Consider the following 20,529-nt stretch of genomic DNA (forward strand, 5'->3'; position numbering starts at 1 on the left):
ATCTGCCTTGTTGTGTACAGAGCAGATTGATAGAAGTAAATGTAAGCCATCTCTCACACCAGATCTAGCTGCATATCGTCACAAGGTTGCACAACACAACAATCTTTTCATATATTCACAATTTCATAGACAAGTATTTCACAGTATCCAGTTCCTATAAATTCATATGCATCTCATCATACATTGCAACACTGCATGGAGTTGTAGGCGGTTCCTGAATTTTTTCCATGTTTGTTTATCATCTTGTGACGTGGAACACATATGCTAATTGTGCACGATGTTACTCAACATCCTACGTGACAACCCTTCCAAAAACTAATGCACTACATTTATTAGATATATATATATATATATACAATATAATGTGATAGAATGCATGATTTAAAAGAGCAACAGCCTTGTATAATCTTCAAGGACGGGCAGCTTCTGCTCGTCGTTTTAGCCATACATGGCGCGGACCATCCTTGCAAAGTTTAGTGACGCTGTGATGAAGCTATGCGATAGTGTCGACTTTGTCCTAGAGAAGCATACCCTGTTCAGACCCTCCCATTCATTCCTGATCATCTCCAGCATGTGCTTCTCCACATCACCATGAGGATTTTCTCTTTGGTACAACTCCTTGTATGATCCATCTAACCCATTTTGCGATTCATCCTATATGAGACGAAGAACAAAAATGATCATGCATTATTTGGTCAATATTGACGTGAATTTTGTTCCAGCATGCTATAAAGTGAATGAATTTATCTAAAATGATCACTAGTAGAAAAGGGGGCATTTGTCCCGGTTCGTAAGGGCCTTTAGTCCCGGTTCATGAACCGGGACTAATGGGTCGTTACTAATACCTCCCCCCTTTAGTCCCGGTTCAAACACGAACCGGGACAGATGGTCCTCCACGTGGCCGGCGCGCCGAGCCCTGGCAGGGGGGGCCTTTGGTCCCAGTTGGTGGCACCAACCGGGACCAAAAGACATCCACGCGTCAGCATTCCAGTGGCTGGGGTTTTTTTTGAAGGGGGGGGGGGTTGGGGGTTTTGGGGGGTTAATTTAGATGTTTCATATATTGTGTTAGCTAACTAATTAATAGAGAAGTGTCCTCTCTTATGTCGGTGCTTGTTCGACGCTACGTACTATATACATATAGCCCTCGACAGGCTAGCTAGTAAGAAAATGAAGGGAACCATTGAGTACAGAAGTTCGTCATGCATACCGAGAGAAATGATCGATCGACCTCTCCTTCTTCGAGAAATTGGTCGAACATCAAGTTTTCGTATCATGTACATCCGACGCTACTGGCTACATACATGTACAATATGTAAGATCTCTCAATTACAGTCCCCTAGCATTTGAAATCAACTTCCACATGGTATTCTCCGGCTTTATTGATGACGTGGTCAAGAAAGAATCCCGCCAATTCCTCTTGAATTGCTTTCATGCGATCTGGTTCTAGGAGTTCATTCCGCATCTGCCACGTCTAATTTGAAGAAGGGGGTTAATTAATACATATATATGAATGAAACTCAACAGAAATGATGGTGTAATAAAATGAAATTGTGAATATTATTGCTTACGCACTTCATATTGTCTTTGATAGTAGCCCCGCTTGTTTTTCAAAGTCGCGGTGTGGATGAATTCGCACACGTAGTATCCACAGAAAGCATTCCCTTGTTCCTGCCACAAGCACTTTACGAGAAATAGAGGTCAATCAAACTGAGAATAAAGCATTATAAATGGCATTGATGAAAGTATAGTTATAGAATCAACGGGAGATGCGCGCAACTAGCTAGCCAGTAGTACTTACTTTCGGGTATGTATATCGCAGCTCCTTTGGCAGTCCCGGAGCTTCTGCGGTGAACTGTTTCCAAATCCTGCAAGACAAAGAAAATAATTATTATTACTTGAGATATCAGGAAGTGAACAAAAAGTTGCCGATATGGTGCGATAATGATCGATTGAACTTACTTGCTGAGCATTTTAGTCATGTCCGCATAGGTTTTGGGATCTTTTCGTCTCGAGTCTAAGACGGTTACTAGTCCACGCTCAAGCTTAATCTGCAGAAGAATATAGTGGTACCTGTGCACGCATGCATAACTCATCAATTACATTGCTATAAACTCGCTCGAGTAATAAGGGAAACCGAATATGCACACAACAGTAACACTCACTTGCCGTTGTAAGGAAAGAGTATGGTATCTTTGTTTTGATTTTTGATCAACGATTGTAGCAAGTTGTCCTCGTCCTCTTTGACGTCCTTTTCAACCAGAAATTCATCTATGATATTTGTGTTAATGAACCCAATATCATAAATTTCTTGTTTTTTGCACTCGACGATCTTCAATCTGCATAATATATTCAGGATAATTAATTATAAATACATGCAATGAAAGAGTTGAGCTATATATAGAGACTTAATAACAGAAATAGTACTTACAGGCAGTAGCAAAAGACCGTTAATTTATCGAGGGCCTTTTGATTGAAGAACTCGAAGAACTCCTCAAATGGAAAAGGCAACAGATCATTTCCAACGAGGTCGTGCTCCTCTTTAATTCTCAGATACAAAGTATTCGTCCCCCCAGACTCCCTGCTGGTTTTCATGTACCAAGTATGGAATCTTCGCATCATCGTTGTTAGAGATTTTTCATCTTTGACGAGAGGCTTCCCGTACTCGTATCTGTGTTCGTCCACCTTCATGAAATCAGGAAGTGCATCGTCAGGCAGGTAATCTTGTGGATTGCCATAACCGGCTACCATCCTCGGAGCATTAGCGACGATGTAATTGCCGCTAGACACATTGAGCGGGGGGCACGATTGGTTTTCTTGTTCGCCGAGCTGGTCAATTTTTTCGCATCTGCTCGTTCTCTTGCTCTTTGATGTCTAATAGTACTTCCCGACCGCTCCGCTTGGAGATATGTCTATTTAGTAATGCACTCGTAGTTGGTTCTCGGCGGAGACTTTGCCGGTTTCCTCAGGGCATCAAGAGTGCGCTTTGCTTTTACCGGATCTACCTTCTCCTCCAGAGGTGGATGTCTCTTTGCTTTCACCCCTTCAAAGAACTCCTTCATGTAGGTCTGCATGATCGTATCATTTTCCTCCTCGGTCCTCTCATACGGTAATTTCTCTAGATGCTTGAGAGGTGGACCATATCTATATTACCTCCTGCCTCTGGTTGTGCTCCTAGACGCCGGAGCAGACGGAGCGGCTGCGGCGTATGTCTTCTTTCGTGCTTGCTTATGAGGTGGAGGAGAAGGACTACGACGCGCCGGAGCATCCGGGGCGATGGCGGGTCTCTTCCGCCCTTGCTGGCGAGGCGGAGAAGGAGGAGGTTGCTGGCTGCTCGGGAGCGCCGGCGCAGGCGGAGAAGGAGGCGGAGTGCCGCCACGCGCCGGAGAAGGAGGCGGAGTGCCGCCACGCGTGCCCTGATCGTCACTCGCCGGAGGAGGAGGCGGTGAAGGAGGCGGAGTGCCCTGACTCGCCAGAGGAGGAGGAGGAGGCGGAGGCATCCAGTTCGGAAGGTTGATGAGTTCCTTCCGCCATAGGCATGGAGTCTTCAGAGCAGAACCCAGCCTAGTCTCCCCTTCACCGGTAGGGTGGTCAAGCAGGAGGTCCTCAAATCCCTCCGTTATTTCATCCACCATCACCTTAGCATATCCTTCTGGAATCAGCTGGTAGTGATAAGTTGTGCCGGGTCCACTAGGATAAACAGAGCCAACAGCCGCTTGACCTTCAAATTCATCCATCGCGCAATAATATGGCAATTTTGAGACTCCGTGATATCATCCACGGAATAGCTGGCAGGAGCCGTCAAGACATGCTCCGGCTGAAGCAGCTCGGTGGAAGCCATGCTGCTTCTCCGCTCAGATGGCGGGGTAGCTTCGGGGGAAGCTTCGGCAGGTCGTTTGCTGCGATCTGCTGCTTCTCGTTCCCCTTCTCGTTCCTCTAGCCCCATTACCCTTTCGTGCAGCGCCTGCAGTTGGCCCTGCTCCAGTTTCTTCCTCCTCTCATGGGTTTTGTAACCCCCTGCGTCCGGAAAACCAACCTTCCACAAAATGAAGCCTGGCATGCCTCGTGTCCGTACAGGGTGCTCAGGATTCCCGAGGGCCATTGTGAGCTCGTCCTTCTCCCTGTCTGGAACGAACGTCCCTCGCTGCGCTGCATCAATATAGTGCCGAAGGTTCTTGACTGGTATTTGCAGTTGCTTGTTCGTCAAATGGTACTTCCTTGATACAGGGTCCAAGGTTCCGCCAGCCCCGAAGAACCAAGTCCAGCAACAGTCTGGCCAGTACATTGTACCTGGTTCGATCCCTTTTTCAAGCAGATCATGCTCAGCCTTGGACTACTTAGGCCAGGCTTTGAGGTAGCCACCTGACCCCGTGCGATGGTAAAGCATCTTCTTCGCAGCATTTTGCTTGTTTGTCACCGACATCTTCTTACTCTTTTCCGATGTCTTGTGGGCCACAAATGCGGGCCAGTGATCTTTGATCTTCTCATATTTGCCGATGAATTCTGGTGTCTTTTTTTTGTCGACAAACTTGTTCAGCTCTTTCCTCCACCTCCTGAATAGGGTTGCCATATTCTTAAGAGCACAAGACTTGATTAATTGCTCTTTAACTAGCTTCTCCGGATCCTCCTCTGGCGGTAGGGTGAAATTTGCCTTCAGCTGAGTCCAAAGATCTTCTTTCTGCATATCATTAACATAAGACACCTCAGGGTCTTCCTCCTTAGGCTTATACCATTGTTGGATTCTGATCGGGATCTTGTACCTAACAAGAACCCCGCACTGAGCAGAAAATGCGTGCTTTGTCCGGATGGGTTCAATCGGTTCGCCATCGGGCGCGATTTTTATGATCTCAAACTTTTCATCCGAGCTCAACTTTTTCTTCGGGCCTCATCTCCTTACCGAAGTTGTGCTCGATCCGGAGGGCTAGAAATTATAAGGAAGAAAGACGAGAGTAATTAATATGTGTACATATACCAAAACAATGGATGCATCAATTAACTAGTCAGCACGGGCTTAACTAATATATATATATACCTGGCCAGACTCGGTTCGGTCACCGGAGCAGTCAGCACGGTCTCCTTCTTGTACCTCCATTGTGTCATCAGAGCCATCATGAACATAGTCCTCTTCTTGTACCGGCAATAGTGGGACGAAGCCATCATGAACATAGCCCTTTTCTTCACCTAGTCCTTCCTGACCATCGGTGTCGTTGAGAAATGACGCAACTTGATCACTTCCTTGTGCGATTATGTCCCCCAACATCGCTTCTGTTTCTTCGTATTGGGAGTGCTCCATAGTTTCTGCAAATATTTACAACATGTCAATTATTATTCAAACATGGTACAGATGGATATATATATATATATATATATATATATATACATATATATTAGTGGAAAATGTAGAACTAGCTAGCTAATCACAGTAAGGAATCATGTTAGTGGCCTCGACGCTGCTTCTCTAGGGTTTGGGGTCGCCTCGACACAACGCTTCAAGGGTTTGGGGTGGCCTCGATGACAACGCTCTTTTAACTTGGTAAATTTGGGTGGCCTCGAGAGGTTAATTTGTCGGGTAGGGGCGCGGCGGGAGGGGGTAGGAGACCAACATTGTTTTCTCTCTAGGGTTTGGGTGTCCTCGCGGGAGTTTTGGTCGAGCGAGAGGGCCGAGGGGGGTGCTGCCATGGTATAAGTTATCACGGTCGAGAGGGGGTATATATATCGACCGCCCCTCATGTCGAAGTTATCTCGAGGGGGTTATATCGACAACGACACGACATACATATACATGGGAAAATAATGTTATCGGGGAGGGGTATCGGTACCCTCCCCCCCCCCCTCGTGTTGAAGTTTCTTCTTTCTCCTCTATTCCTTTCTTCTTCTTCTCCTCTTATTTTTCTTCTTCTCCCTCGAGAAAGGAAAATATGGAAAAGGAAGAAAAGAGGAAGAAGCAAGAAGGAAGAAGAAGAAGAAAAAAAAGAGGAGAAGAAGAAAGGAATAGAGGAGAAGAAGAAAAATAAAAAATTTCTATTTTTTCTTCTTCTCCTCTATTCCTTTCTTCTTTTCCTCTTCTTTTTTCCTCTTTTTATTTATTTCTCCTCTTCTTCCTCTCCTCTTCTTCTCCTTTCTTCCTCTTCTTATTTTCCTTTTTCCTCTCATTCTTTTAGTATTGCTTGTTTTAAAAAAAATGTTCAAATAGAAAATTTCGAAAAAAAACAAAGGTTTTGCCTAATGCATTGTTCATATGAATATACAAACATTTGCATATACTACAATAATTAATATCACCAAAAAAAATCTATGAACAGAAAAAATCCTAACTTTTCTAAAAATCTATCTTTTGCATATATGAAAACATTAATACACATATGAACAAAAAATACATATATGAACAAAAACATGCTCCGAACAATTTTTTTATACATTTTGAACATCTACATACACATAGCCACATACATACACATATACATTATATATATGAACAAAAAAACTAAACTAATAAAAATGAAAAAAACAGAGCCGCATAGCCACATACATACACACATACATTATATATATATATATATATATATATATATATATATATATATATATATGAACAAAAAAATTAAACTAATAAAAGTGAAAAAAAACAGAGCCAGGGCGGCGCGGCGGCTCACAGCGGGGGCGGCTAGCGACGACGATGGCGACGGTGGGGGTGGCGACGAGGACGGCGCGGGTTCGGGAAGGCGACGGCCTTGGCGGCGGCGGCGACGACGGCGAGGTGGAGCAGCCTGGCGGCGTCGAGGAGGTCAACGTCGTCGGGGACAACTGGCGATGAAATTCTGAATTTTTGCAAAGTGTTTGCTTATATAGCAAAGCCATTGGTCCCGGTTCGTGAAACCAACCAGGACTAATGCACCCTTTAGTCCCGGTTGGTGCCACCAACCGGGACAAAAGGCCTCTTTTTCGGCAGCCCAAAGGGCGGGAAGCGGCGGCATTTGGTACCGGTTGGTGCCACCAACCGGGACCAATGCCCCCCCCTTTAGTCCCAGTTGGTGCCACCAACCGGGACCAAAGGCCCCTGTGCTGCCCGCGTCGGGGCCAAAGTTTAGTCCCACCTCGCTAGTTGAGAGGGGCGCGCAGTGGTTTATAAGCCCCACTGCCGCACCCCTCTCGAGCTCCTCTCCACCGCAGGCTTTCGGGCCTACTTGCTATTGCTTTGCCTGATGGGCCTTCTGAGCCTACTGCGGGCCTGAATCCTGGCCCATAGTAGGGTTTCTAGTCGTATTCAGGCCGTGGGGGCCCAGTAGGAGGCATTTTTTTTGTTTTTTTGTTTTCTTTACTTATTGTTGCTATTTTTATTTTTTTCCAGTTTTTTGTTTTGTTTTCTGCATTATTTATTTTCTTTTGTTTTTTGATTTATTTTTTAATTCTTTTTGCTTTTAGTTTTAGGAAAATTATACACTTTCTGTTAGTGCCTTTAGTTTTCAAATTTGAAAACACTTTTTGTTTTTTTATTTTATTTTGTTTATACTTACAACAAAATACTTATTGTTGCTATTTTTAATTATTACGAGGGCCGAACCATAAGACATTAAAGCATTTCAAATTAACTCTGAAAAAGTTGAAAGTTGGCATGGTATCATAAATTGACCCATATAGCATGTGCATGTACAAAACGGACAATGGTATCATACTCGTCAGTTACAAAGTTGGCATGGTATCATCATAATAGTTGCAGGAGAAAGTCTTCACTTCTTCTTCGCTTGTGTCATTTGCTTATTGCGCCGTAACCATGGATAATCTTCATCGTTTATCAGGATGCTGGGGTCAGCCTTGACTTTAAAGGGAGGAATTTCATGAAACTTTTCATAATCTTCAGACATGTCTGTCTTGCCCTCCACTCCCACGATGTCCCTTTTTCCTGAAAGAACTATGTGGCGCTTTGGCTCATCGTATGATGTATTTGCTTCTTTATCTTTTCTCTTTCTCGGTCTGGTAGACATGTCCTTCACATAGATAACCTGTGCCACATCATTGGCTAGGACGAACGGTTCGTCAGTGTACCCAAGATTTTTCAGATCCACTGTTGTCACTCCGTACTGTGGGTCTACCTGTACCCCGCCTCGTGACAAATTGACCCATTTGCACTTAAACAAAGGGACCTTAAAATCATGTCCGTAGTCAAGTTCCCATATGTCCACTATGCACTAGTAGAAAAAGGGTCAAACGTGCAGCACATTAGTGCCGGTTTGTATTAGAGCCGGCACTAATGTATACATTAGTGCCGGTTCCAACGGCTAGCCGGGCCGCTCTCATTAATACCGGTTCGTGGCTAACCTTTAGCACCAGTTCGTGCCACGAACCGGTACTAATGAGGGTGGTGGAAGGATGTTGTCAGTCTGGGCCCCCTCCAGCACCTTTAGTACCGGTTCGTGCCACGAACCGGTACTATAGGTCGACGTACATAAACCCTTCGTCCACCCGAGCCACTCTGTTCTTCCCCTTTCCCCTCACTTCTCCTCTGTTCTTCCCCTTTCCCCTCGAGCTCCTCACAAATTTTGCCCAAAATTTGTCAAGATTTGAAGGCCCCCATCCATTCAAATGATCACAAAGGTTAGCAACTTTGTCCTTTCATCTCTCATTGCTAGATTAGCTCTTCCATGCTTTGTATAGTTACTAATTTGTGAGTTTAGTAATTTGGGAGGAAATATATATATGTGCTAGTATTTGATTTATATGCAATTTGAGGTCAAAAATAACACTTAGTTTGCATATGTAGGTGTGGTTTACTTAGTGCCTTCTAAATCTCCGTCGTAACCACCGTCGATCGCCCGCACCGTCCCGTCACCGGCACCACCTTGTGGTGAGCCTCTTGTTCATGTAATTTTATATAAAAAATTGATGTTTGTGTGATTTGGATATATAGTTAATCATGTAATAATTATCTTACCCGTACGTTGTTTGTTATACATAGTGCCATGGTTTTGATATCCGTCCCCGTCGGCCCTCGTCCTTGTTATGATTCGGATGTGGTATATTCTCTTTTAAAACTATTAGTTGCATTTCGTGTTTATGACAAATTATGCCCATCAAGTTGACATAGATATTTTTATCTAGGAGGTATGTGAACCGGAAATTCCAACCGACCCTATTGTCGAGAGGTTAAATTTAGTTGAAAGAGAAAACGAGTACTTGAAAGAAAAATTGAAAAGAATTGAGGGGGAGAAGATGGAATTGGAGTTGCATGTTGCCGATGTCGTCGATGATCACAAGATCAAGATGGAGAAAATGCGCTTGAAGAATAGAAAGATTAGAAAATATGCCATCGATAGTGAGGCTTGGTATCATTATGCTGTTGGATCAATTGTTACCTTAGTTGCGATCTTGATCGCATTTGTTGTTGCATTTAAATGCTTTAGCTAGAGAGTTATTTGTTTGTTGCATTTAAGTGTTGTATGAACTTTATGTATGAACTTGTATTAATTTGGTCTATTCGGTGTTGTGTAATGAAGATGAGCCGGCAATGGATGTACGATGACCGATGCTCTCCCCAGTTCGTTGAGGGCGTGCATACTTTTCTGCTTGCGGCTGAGGCAAACAAGCGGGCGGATGGTTTTATGCCTTGTCCATGTGCTGTCTGTAAGAATGGTCACAATTACTCTACGTCAAGAACCATTCACGTCCACCTGTTTGAGTCCGGTTTCATGCCCCACTATAATGTTTGGACCAAGCACGGAGAAAGAGGGGTTATGATGGAAGACAATGAAGAAGAAGAGGACGACGACAGCTATCCTGGCCATGGGTTCCCTGAATACGATGATACAACAATGGGGGAAGAAGCTGAGCCGGTAATGCGGGAAGAAGCTGAGCCGGCAATGCGGGAAGAAGCTGAAGAAGAGGCATCAGATGAGCCCGTTGATGATCTAGGTCGGGCCATTGCCGATGCAAAGAGAAACTGCGCAAGTGATTTGGAGAAGAAGAAGTTGCAGCGCATGTTAGAGGATCACAAAAAATTGTTGTACCCGAATTGCGTAGGTGACAAGAAAAAGCTGGGCACCACACTGGAATTGCTGCAATGGAAGGCAGAGAATGGTGTATCTGACAAGGGATTTGGAAAGTTGCTGGTAATGATAAAGGATATGCTTCCAAAGGACAACGAATTGCCCGAGAGTACGTACGAAGCAAAGAAGGCTGTCTGCCCTCTAGGGTTAGAGGTGCAAAAGATACATGCATGCCCTAATGATTGCATCCTCTACCGCGGTGAGTACGAGGATTTGAACGCTTGCCCGGTATGTGGTGCATTGCGCTATAAGATCAGCCGCGATGAGCCTGGTGATGTCGAGGGCGAGCGCCCCAGGAAGAAGATTCCTGCCAAGGTGATGTGGTATTCTCCTATAATACCACGGTTGAAACGTTTGTTCCAAAACAAAGAGCATGCCAAGGCGATGCGATGGCACAGAGAAGACCGTAAGAAAGACGGAAAGTTGAGAGTACCCGCTGACGGGTCGCAGTGGAGAAAAATCGAAAGAAAGTACGGGAAGGAGTTTGCAGATGACGCAAGGAGCGTATGGTTTGGTCTAAGCGCAGATGGCATTAATCCTTTTGGGGAGCAGAGCAGCAACCATAGCACCTGGCCTGTGACTCTATGTTTGTATAACCTTCCTCCTTGGTTGTGCATGAAGCGGAAGTTCATTATGATGCCAGTGCTCATCCAAGGCCCTAAGCAACCCGGCAACGACATTGATGTGTACCTAAGGCCATTAGTTGAAGAACTCTTACAACTGTGGAATGGAACAGGTGTACGTGCGTGGGATGAGCACATGGGGGAAGAATTTGACCTCAAGGCGTTGCTGTTCGTGACCATCAATGATTGGCCTGCTCTCAGTAACCTTTCAGGACAGACAAACAAGGGATACCGCGGATGCACGCACTGTTTGGATGATACCGACAGTATATATTTGAATAGTTGTAAGAAGAATGTGTACCTGGGACATCGTCGATTTCTTCCGAGCAGGCATCCCGTAAGAAAGAAAGGCAAGCATTTCAAAGGTGAGGCGGATCACCGGACGAAGCCTCGCCACCGTACTGGTGCTGATGTACATGATATGGTCAAGGATTTGAAGGTGATATTTGGAAAGGGTCCTGGCGGACAACCTGTTCCGAAGGACGCGGACGGACGCGCACCCATGTGGAAGAAGAAATCTATATTTTGGGACCTGCCATATTGGAAAGACCTAGAGGTCCGCTCCGCAATCGACGTGATGCACGTGACGAAGAATCTTTGCGTGACCCTGCTTGGCTTCTTGGGCGTGTATGGGAAGACAAAAGATACACCTGAGGCACGGGAGGACCAGCAACGTATGCACGGAGAAGACGGCATACATCAGGGTCATGCAAGCTACGCTCTTACCAAAGAAGAGAAGGAAATCTTCTTTGAATGCCTGCTCAGTATTAAGGTACCGTCTGGCTTCTCGTCGAATATAAAGGGAATAATAAACATGGCAGAGAAAAAGTTCCAGAACCTAAAGTCTCATGACTGCCACGTGATTATGACGCAACTGCTTCCGGTTGCATTGAGGGGGCTTCTACCGGAAAACGTTCGATTAGCCATTGTGAAGCTATGTGCATTTCTCAATGCAATCTCTCAGAAGGTAATCGATCCAGAAATCATACCAAGGTTACAGAATGATTTGGTGCAATGTCTTGTCAGTTTCGAGTTGGTGTTCCCACCATCCTTCTTCAACATCATGACGCACGTCCTAGTTCACCTATGCGAAGAGATTAACGTTTTGGGTCCTGTATTTCTACACAATATGTTCCCCTTTGAGAGGTTCATGGGAGTCTTAAAGAAATATGTTCATAACCGTGCTAGGCCAGAAGGAAGCATCTCCAAGGGCCATCAAAATGAGGAGGTCATTGAGTTTTGTATTGACTTTATTCCTGACCTTAAGCCGATTGGTGTTCCTGAATCGCGGCATAAGGGCAGACTGGATGGAAAAGGCACGCTAGGAGGGGAACAAATAATATGTATGGACGGACATTCTCTCACTGAAGCACACTACACAGTTCTACAGAATTCCACCTTGGTGGCTCCGTATATGGATGAACACAAGAATTTGCTACGCTCCAAACACCCGGAGCGGTCTGATGAGTGGATTACACGTGAACAAACCAGGAGTTTCGCCAACTGGTTGCAGACACGTACCATGCATGACACCTCTATTGAAGATGACCTGTACTTGCTGTCCCAGTTACCATCTTCGAATATAATGACTTTCAAAGGGTACGAGATAAATGGTAATACATTTTACACGATCGCCCAAGATAAGAAGAGCACCAACCAAAACAGTGGTGTCCGCTTTGATGCAGAAACCAAGACGGGAAAGGAAACATATTATGGTTATATACAGGACATATGGGAACTTGACTATCGACGTGGTTTAAAGGTCCCTTTGTTTCGGTGCAAATGGGTCAATATGACACGAGGCGGGGTAACGGAAGACCCGCAGTACGGAATGACAACAGTGGATCTCAACAATCTTGCGTATGCAGACGAACCATTCGTCCTAGCCAATGATGTGGCACAGGTTTTCTATGTGAAGGACATGTCTACCAAGCCAAGAAAAAGAAAAGATAAGGAAGCGAATGCATCGTACGATGAGCCAAAGCGGCACATAGTTCTTTCTGGGAAGAGAAACATCGTGGGAGTGGATGACAAGACAGACAAGTCAGAAGATTATGAAAAGTTTGATGAAATTGCTCCATTCACAGTGAATATTGACCCGAGCATCCCGTTAAATGATGAAGATTTTCCATGGTTACGGCGCAAAGGGACACACGCGAAGAAAAAGTTTCACACCCAAAGATCTGGGATGTGATCGGCTTCACTATCATCACTTTCTTCTGTGTTTCACACCCAGGAGGGAATGTCTGTAATAGTTAGGGTAGTTATGTGTTTTGGCATTTGAAACGCGAAGAAATTTTATGTGCAAACAAATTCTTTTCATGCATTTACTGATTTTTTTCCAGCTAAATGACCCTGAAATTGAAAAGCAATTCAAATGAACTCAGAAAAGGTTGAAAGTTGGCATGGTATCATAATTTCATACAAATAGCATGTGCAAGAAAGTAGAGAGGGTTACGGCAAAAACTGGATGCACTTCGTGTACAAAATGGACAATCTCTTTCGAAGTATCAGGGTTTGCGACGAAAACTGAACTGTTACAAAGGCATTTCATTTTTTAAATAACCTAAGCATTACTAAACTGAATATAATGATAAAACACACTAATATTAAACATAAGAAAAAAGAATCACTGAAAAAACTTTTTTCAAAGTTAAGTTATTCACAAACTAGTGATTCACACAAATTTCAAATAATTCAAAATTTAAACTATTCAAATTTGAAATCTACCGGCACTAACAGAAAGTTTGTAATTTTTTGTACCTAAAGCAAAAATATTCACAAAGAAACTCTAAATACAGCAAAAAACAACTCAAAAATAAATAAAACAAAAAAAATAAAGCAAAAAAAATTAAGAAAAAAAAGCCCGCCAACTGGGCCAAAGCGGCCTGCATACGACTAGCGACACAACCTTTCATCGGGCCAGGATGCAGGCCCGCGAAGGCCCAGTAGGCCCACAAGGCGAGGAGGACAGGTAGGCCCAGTAGGCCTGATTAGGAGAGGAGCTCGAGAGAGCTACCGCACTGGGGCTTATAAACCAGTGCGGTAGCCCCTCGACTAGCGAGGTGGGACTAAACTTCCGCACCGCACCTGCGCCAGCGCACCCCCTTTAGTACCGGGTCGTGGCACAAACCGGTACTAAAGGGGGGGCCTTTAGTACCGGTTTGTGCCACCACCCGGTACTAAAGGGGGTGGCTTCCCGCCGCTTGGCCTGGCCAAAACAGACCTTTAGTACCGGTTGTTGGCTCCAACCGGTACTAAAGGTGCCTTCTATATAAGAAAGCACTTCAAAATTTCGTCAGTTTCTCATCTCCCTCTGCTTCTTCTCCTCTGCACCGTTGCCCGTCGCCCCAGCCCGTCGCCGCCCCCGTCGCCGCCCCGTCCCGTCGTCGCCGCCCCCGTCGCCTCCCCGTCCCTGTCGTCGCCGCCCCGTCCCCGTCGTCGCCGCCCCGTCCCCGTCGTCGCCGCCCCGTCGCCGCCCCCGTCGCCGCCCCGGCCCGTACGTCCCCGTCCCCGTCGTCGCCGCACCGTCGTTGCCGCACCCGTCGCCGTCCCCGTCGCCGCGCGCCCCCCATCGCCTCTCGCCTAGCCGGCCGGTGAGCGCGCGCACACACACACATACATTTTTAGTTATAGATTTTTCTGTTTTTAAGAAATTGTTGGACATTTTTCTGTTTTTTAGAAATAGTTAGAAATGTTAGAATTGTTAGATTTGTTATAAATGTTTGAAATTGTAGAAATTTTTCTGTTTTTAGTTATAGAAATAGTTATAAAAAAGTTAGAATTGTTAGAAATTTTTCTGTTTTTTAGTTATAGAAATAGTTATAAAAATGTTAGTTATATATATAGAAATGTTATAATTTTTTTCTGTTTTTTAGTTATAGAAATATTAGAAATGTTATAGAAATGTTAGTTATATATAGCATTGTTAGAAATGTTATAGAAATGTTAGTTATATAGAAATGTTAGAAATTTTAGTTATCAAAATCCAATCATTAAAAAAATGTTACTTTTTGCGGGCATATAGCTAGTATTTGTTCTCGACGATGCCCGGCCCGCATCCTCGCCGTCGACCCGTCCGCGACGACGTCCAGCCGACCCATGTCCGGGACTGGGCTCCGCCGGGCTGGCACTGGGAGGTGCTGCTTGGAGGGGCGCGCCGCTTGACGAGGAACCCGGCCGCGGGTCCCGTCGTCGACCCTGATCTCGTTTGGTGGCGTTCGCGTGGGCCAGTTTCGGTGCGGAGGGACCCGGCCCCGCCGGAGGTGGTACGTCGCCGTGTCAGGGAGGAGGACGAGCACGTCCATCGCTACATGGTTGCGTTAGAGGGCGGCAGGTTCTCCAATACGTGGCAGTATCTTCGGGGATCTCACTTCAGCTATGATCCTGTGAGGGTTCCTTCTCTTTGGGTGTCCACCGCCCGCGCCGGAGGAACCGCGAGTGTCCTAGATTATTCTGTAGTATTCGATCTTTATTAGCTAATAGCCAGTGATGTACTATTCAATATTATATATTATTCGAGACGATGTATTCGAGATTATATCTATTATTCTGGACGATGTATTCGAGATTATATCTATTATTCGAGATTTGAATACTAAATTGTTTTATATTTCTTTTGGATTAGTTAAACAAAAGCTATGGCAGACAATACCGACAGAGAGGGAGAACAGACCATGTTCGATATGATACGCGGGGCAGATGATAATCAGAATGAAGAAGATTATGACGGCTCCGAATTTCTAAACAACACCGGAGAGGGTGATAAGATATTCGATCACGACGAAGTCATGAACTATGATTATGACAATGACGAAGAACATGTTGATCCTGAAACAACAAACACCGACGAGGTATATATATTTATATAAGCAGGCATCTGGTGATCATCACATGTTTTAAATGACTTGAAGATATATTAACGAATCGATCTTTGTTCTTTCAGCCATCCGGATCGAGCAAATCTTCAGGCAAAAGGACGAAACGAGGCCCGAACAAAAAGTTGAAGCCGGGCGTAAAGTACAATATCGAGGCATGCGGCCCTACTGGCAAACCATTAGCGCCTAAGAAGATTGCGGACAAGTTCGTTCGTCAGTGCGGAGTTCTTGTGAAGGACCAACTCCCGATCAAACTTCAAGAATGGAGAGCGCCAGCAAAGCCACGTCCAGATGTTACTTATGTTGACAAGAATCAAAAAGATCTGCTTTGGGATACTCTCATGGAACATTTCACCCTACCAGATCATTTCACAGAAGCAGATGTGCAGAAAGTCAAAGAGGCTGCTCTTAGGATGATGGCGACTGCATTCAAGAACTACAAGAATGGTGAATGGAACAAGTACGTCAACGGAGGAAGGAAGACTCCAGTATTCAAGGGAACACTGGAGAACCAACGTGATCATTGGGACGATTTCGTGAAATTCAAGGATTCGGAATTAGCTAAGGAACGGTCGAGAATAAACAAGAAGAATGCCGAAAAAAAGGATAAGTTCCATAAGCTGGGGCCAGGTGGCTATGCGGTGGCAATGCCTAAGTGGGATAAGTCTGAGAAAGAGATGGAGGATGCAGGTGTCACTCCGGCTACTAAGAGCTGGCCCCCAGGGTCAGGACTTGGTTCTATGCGCATGGGGGGGAGTTGGACCGGGAGACAGGCAATGTTTCGACGAGGGCAAGTCTGAAGGGAGCCGACGATGCGATACTTGTTGCAATAGAAGAGGCACGAACGGGGGTGTTCCAGCCCAACAGAGAGAACGACGAGCTTACGCGTGCCCTGGGAAATCCTGAACACCCGGGAAGAACACGAGGCAAGGGCGCTCTGCCGTGGTATGAGGGGTTTTCAGACTGGAACAACGACTACAGAACCCGTGCGAGAAAGAAGATTGCGGAGGAGAAGAAGAGGAAGATGGAGGAGGAGCAGAGGAAGCGGGACTATGAACGCCTTCAAGGCCTAGAAGCAAGTCAAGCGGAATTGGCAGTCAAATTCCAGCGGCAGCAGGAGCAGATCGACTCACTTACCCATCAAAGGGGGTCTCAGCAGCTGCAGCAGCTAGCGGATGATCCAGCATTGGATAGCACCGGCCCATCCATGCCGAGAAGCAGCGTGGGTTCCGTCCCGGACGACGCAATGCTGGGTAGATACCCCGTGGATGACATCACGGAGAACACTAACTGCGAGCTACACGTCAAAATGAAGAACATATCCATGAAGGTGGCGGACGGCTGTGCTTTCACAAATCCCCCCGAGGCAACCTTCCATTGCAACCCGATTCCAGCGGGCTATGCTCGTGTCTTGGTTGATGAGGTGGTGGACCCACCATATTCGGGGCTACAGCTTGACATTGCTGGAGGTGACGGCGAGCGCTTTCTCGGAGAGGCCAAACATCGTATCATCCTATGGAAAAAGGATTGCATCATCTTTCCAAGGCCACCGACACCGCGTCACCCGAGTCCTCGTCGAAGTCCGCCACCGAGTCAGCAGACTCCCGCTCCTCCAAGTCCGGCAAAGTGTCAGGACAATCCTCCTCCTCCAAGTCCGGCAAAGTGTCAGGACAATCCTCCTCCTCCAAGTCCGCCACAGCGTCAGACGTCCACTCCTCCTCCAAGTCCGGCACAACCTCAGGCCACTCCTCCTCGTCCAACTCAGTCCCGTCAGCCGTCTCCGCCGCCTCAGCAATCGCAGAAGAGACACCCCGCAGCTATGGTGCGTAGCGGTACGAGTCGAGGTAGTACAGGAAGTACAGGCGGAGGCAAGCGATATAAATATGGTCCAAGCCTCAAGCCTCTTCCGCAGAGGTCTTATGACAGGTCCGAGGAGGAAATCACAGCCATATCGAAGGCCGAGGTGGAAGCCCATTTTGCACCGAAACCGCCACCGCCGCCAAGGGAGAAAGTGCCTGAGGAAACGATTGACCACTTCATTCGTATGGCTCAACCACCAGCTTCCAAGCCTGTTGACACAGACTATGAGCGCCACATCAGGAAGTTAAATCGAGCACGTCTACAAAGGGAGGCGAGCACGTCTACATCGGGATCGAGCAAACAAGAAGCAGCTGCCAAAAAATGCGGGAAAACCATTCCCCAGCTGGGAGAACAGGCGGCGCAATCGATCCCCTCGCTTGTTGTGCCAACAACAGGTGACAGTACGCGCCCCCAATATTATTGTGGGCAAACAGTGCATGTTCCCGAGGTGGGCAATGTGGTAATAACGGAGGAGCATATAATGCAGGCTGAAGTTCTCAACATCACTGTTGGACAACTCCTCGAGATCGAGCCCATGCCTTTGCTTAGAGAGGATGAAGTAAAACGGAAATATGTCCGGGGCCAACCTTTGGTCGCGCCAGACAAGGTCAAGAACCTCCCAACGAGAATGTATGAATTGCATCAATGGTACATGAACATTACCAAGATTTCAGATCGAGTGTCCCTCATGGTGAATGTCAAGAAGGACCATTACTACCATGAGAAAGCTGGGTCCGTTGAGTATTTAGAACTGTTTCAGTTATACAATCAAGGACGCACTCGACAAATCTATCGTCAGTTGCTATTGTCTGTAAGTGATTTCTTTCTATAATTTAAGTCTCAAGCTAGCTGTAGTGATCCTTTTGATCAATCATTACCTGTAATTATCCTCACTATATTCTTTTCTGTGGTATTATGCAGGATGAAGATATATGAAATGAGAAAAGGTGGACGCTTTGGCATTGGGTTCATTGACCCAAACACCGTTAATGAATTCACATGGAAGATAAATGAACATGCAAAGGAAGTAGAGGACAGCATGCTAGAGTTCTTGAAGCGCCTCAAATACAATGAAGATATACTACTTCCTTACCACTTTGGGTGAGTCACACTGTCTTGTACTACAAATTCTCTGTTTTTGCCTACTAGCTAGCTACATGTTTTTGCTTACATATGCCCGCTTAATTAAGACATGTAAACGTGTGTGCATGCAGATTTCACTGGGTCTTGTGTATCATTAAAGTTGACGCCGGAACAGTTGAAGTACTGGACTCACTAATCTAAAAAAAACTGACTTTAACATCTTGTATGGGATAGTCAACAGGTAATTTCAATCATTATTAACTATATATCTCGGCCTATTTAGTTCGTCATTTCATGATATGAACTATTTAATAACCCCTTTATTCATTTTCTTTGTCGGCGGGCAGGGCTTGGGCAAGATTCATCAGCGTCACGGAAGGTGAATGGAAACAAAAGCTTCAATGGGTTCGACCCAAGGTAAGTAATTAAGTAGTACTAGCTAGCTAGCTAGCTGCCATCTCTTTAATTATCATGCTTGATTAATTTTTATCTGATCAAATTCCATTCTCGTAAAGGCCCTGAAGCAGGCGCAGGGGACTGATCTGTGTGCATTCTGCGTTTGCGAGAACATTCGCATGATGGCGTCCGAAAGGAGCAGATCTCAAAGACAGCAATGGGTACGCTTGTCAGAACACTATTCACAATTTTTACACCATTATCGATATCTAGCTAGTCACACAACTAATACACATGCATATTGATCTCCTTCTTAACAGTTCAAAGAGGTGCGGGAGAAGCTCATAGAAACGGAGCGCGTAGAAGCACTTCAAGAGGAAATAGCGGGATTTTTGCTCGACCAGGTCATAAATCCGAATGGAGAATTCTATTACCCGCTACCGCCCCCATGAAAACCACTTTCAATTGTCATCGTGCTCCGAAGGCACCAATTAGGCTAATGCACTGGCTCCGAAGGCAACATTCATATGTAGGAGAAATTGTATATATCTATACATGTGTGTATGTGTGAATTAATTAATATGGTGGTTTAATTTGTGAGACATTGATGTGATATATATATGCATGATTGGTTCTACTAGAAATTATATATATATATATATATATATATATATATAACGTGATATATATATATGCATAACGTGTACAATGTGTAGTATCGTAAAATACCAGCAAACGAAAAAGAATTAAAATGGAAACACAAAATTAAATGAAAAAGAAATCATAAAACTAAAAACCCTCCAAACCTTATAGTACCGGTTGGTCTTACAAACCGGTACTAAAGGGCTCCAGGTCCCCGGAGCTGGCTCGTGCCACGTGGTTGCCCTTTAGCACCGGTTCGTGCTGAACCGGTACTAAAGGGGGGGGGCCTTTAGTGACCACTAATTAGTGCCGGTTATGTAACCGGCACTATAGGGCCTTACGAACCGGTGCTAATGCCCGGTTCTGCACTAGTGATGTAACCATAATATGTGTCCTTTCCCCTCTCGGTTGTTGCATCAAAGCGGACACCGCTGTTTTGGTTGGTGCTCTTTTGATCTTCGTCAATCGTGTAAACTGTATTCCCATTTATCTCGTATCCTTTCCAAATCAATACAGTCACAGATGGTCCCCTGGACAACAAGTAGAGCTCATCACAAACAGTGTTGTCACCTCTGAGACGTACTTCCAACCAACTGCTGAAAGTCCCGATGTGTTCACATGTAATCCAGTCATCGCACTGCTCCGGGTGTTTGGAGCGCAGACTGTTCTTGTGTTCATCGACATACGGGGTCACCAAGGTAGAGTTCTGTAGAGCTGTGTAGTGTGCTTGAGACCAAGAAAATCCGTCCCTGCATATTATTGAGTCCCTTCCGAGCGTGCCTTTTCCAGTCAGTCTCCCCTCATACCGCGATTTAGGGAGACCTATCTTCTTAAGGCCAGGAATGAAGTCAACACAAAACCCGATGACATCCTCTGTTTGATGGCACATGGAGATGCCTCCTTCTGGCCTAGCGCAGTTACGGACATATTTCTTTAGGACTCCCATGAACCTCTCAAAGGGGTACATATTGTGTAGAAATACGGGGCCCAGAATGACAATCTCGTCAACTA

The 20,529-nt window shown here is 45.5% G+C and overlaps 1 pseudogene; it reads right to left on the minus strand.

The window, feature by feature from the left end:
- Nucleotides 1-381: 381 nt before the first annotated feature.
- LOC123138840 (S-(+)-linalool synthase, chloroplastic-like) overlaps nt 382-20,529 on the minus strand; it is a 55,924-nt pseudogene continuing 35,776 nt past the window's right edge.

Source organism: Triticum aestivum, chromosome 6B (assembly GCF_018294505.1).
Source record: "Triticum aestivum cultivar Chinese Spring chromosome 6B, IWGSC CS RefSeq v2.1, whole genome shotgun sequence".
In the NCBI taxonomy this organism is placed as follows: domain Eukaryota; kingdom Viridiplantae; phylum Streptophyta; class Magnoliopsida; order Poales; family Poaceae; genus Triticum; species Triticum aestivum.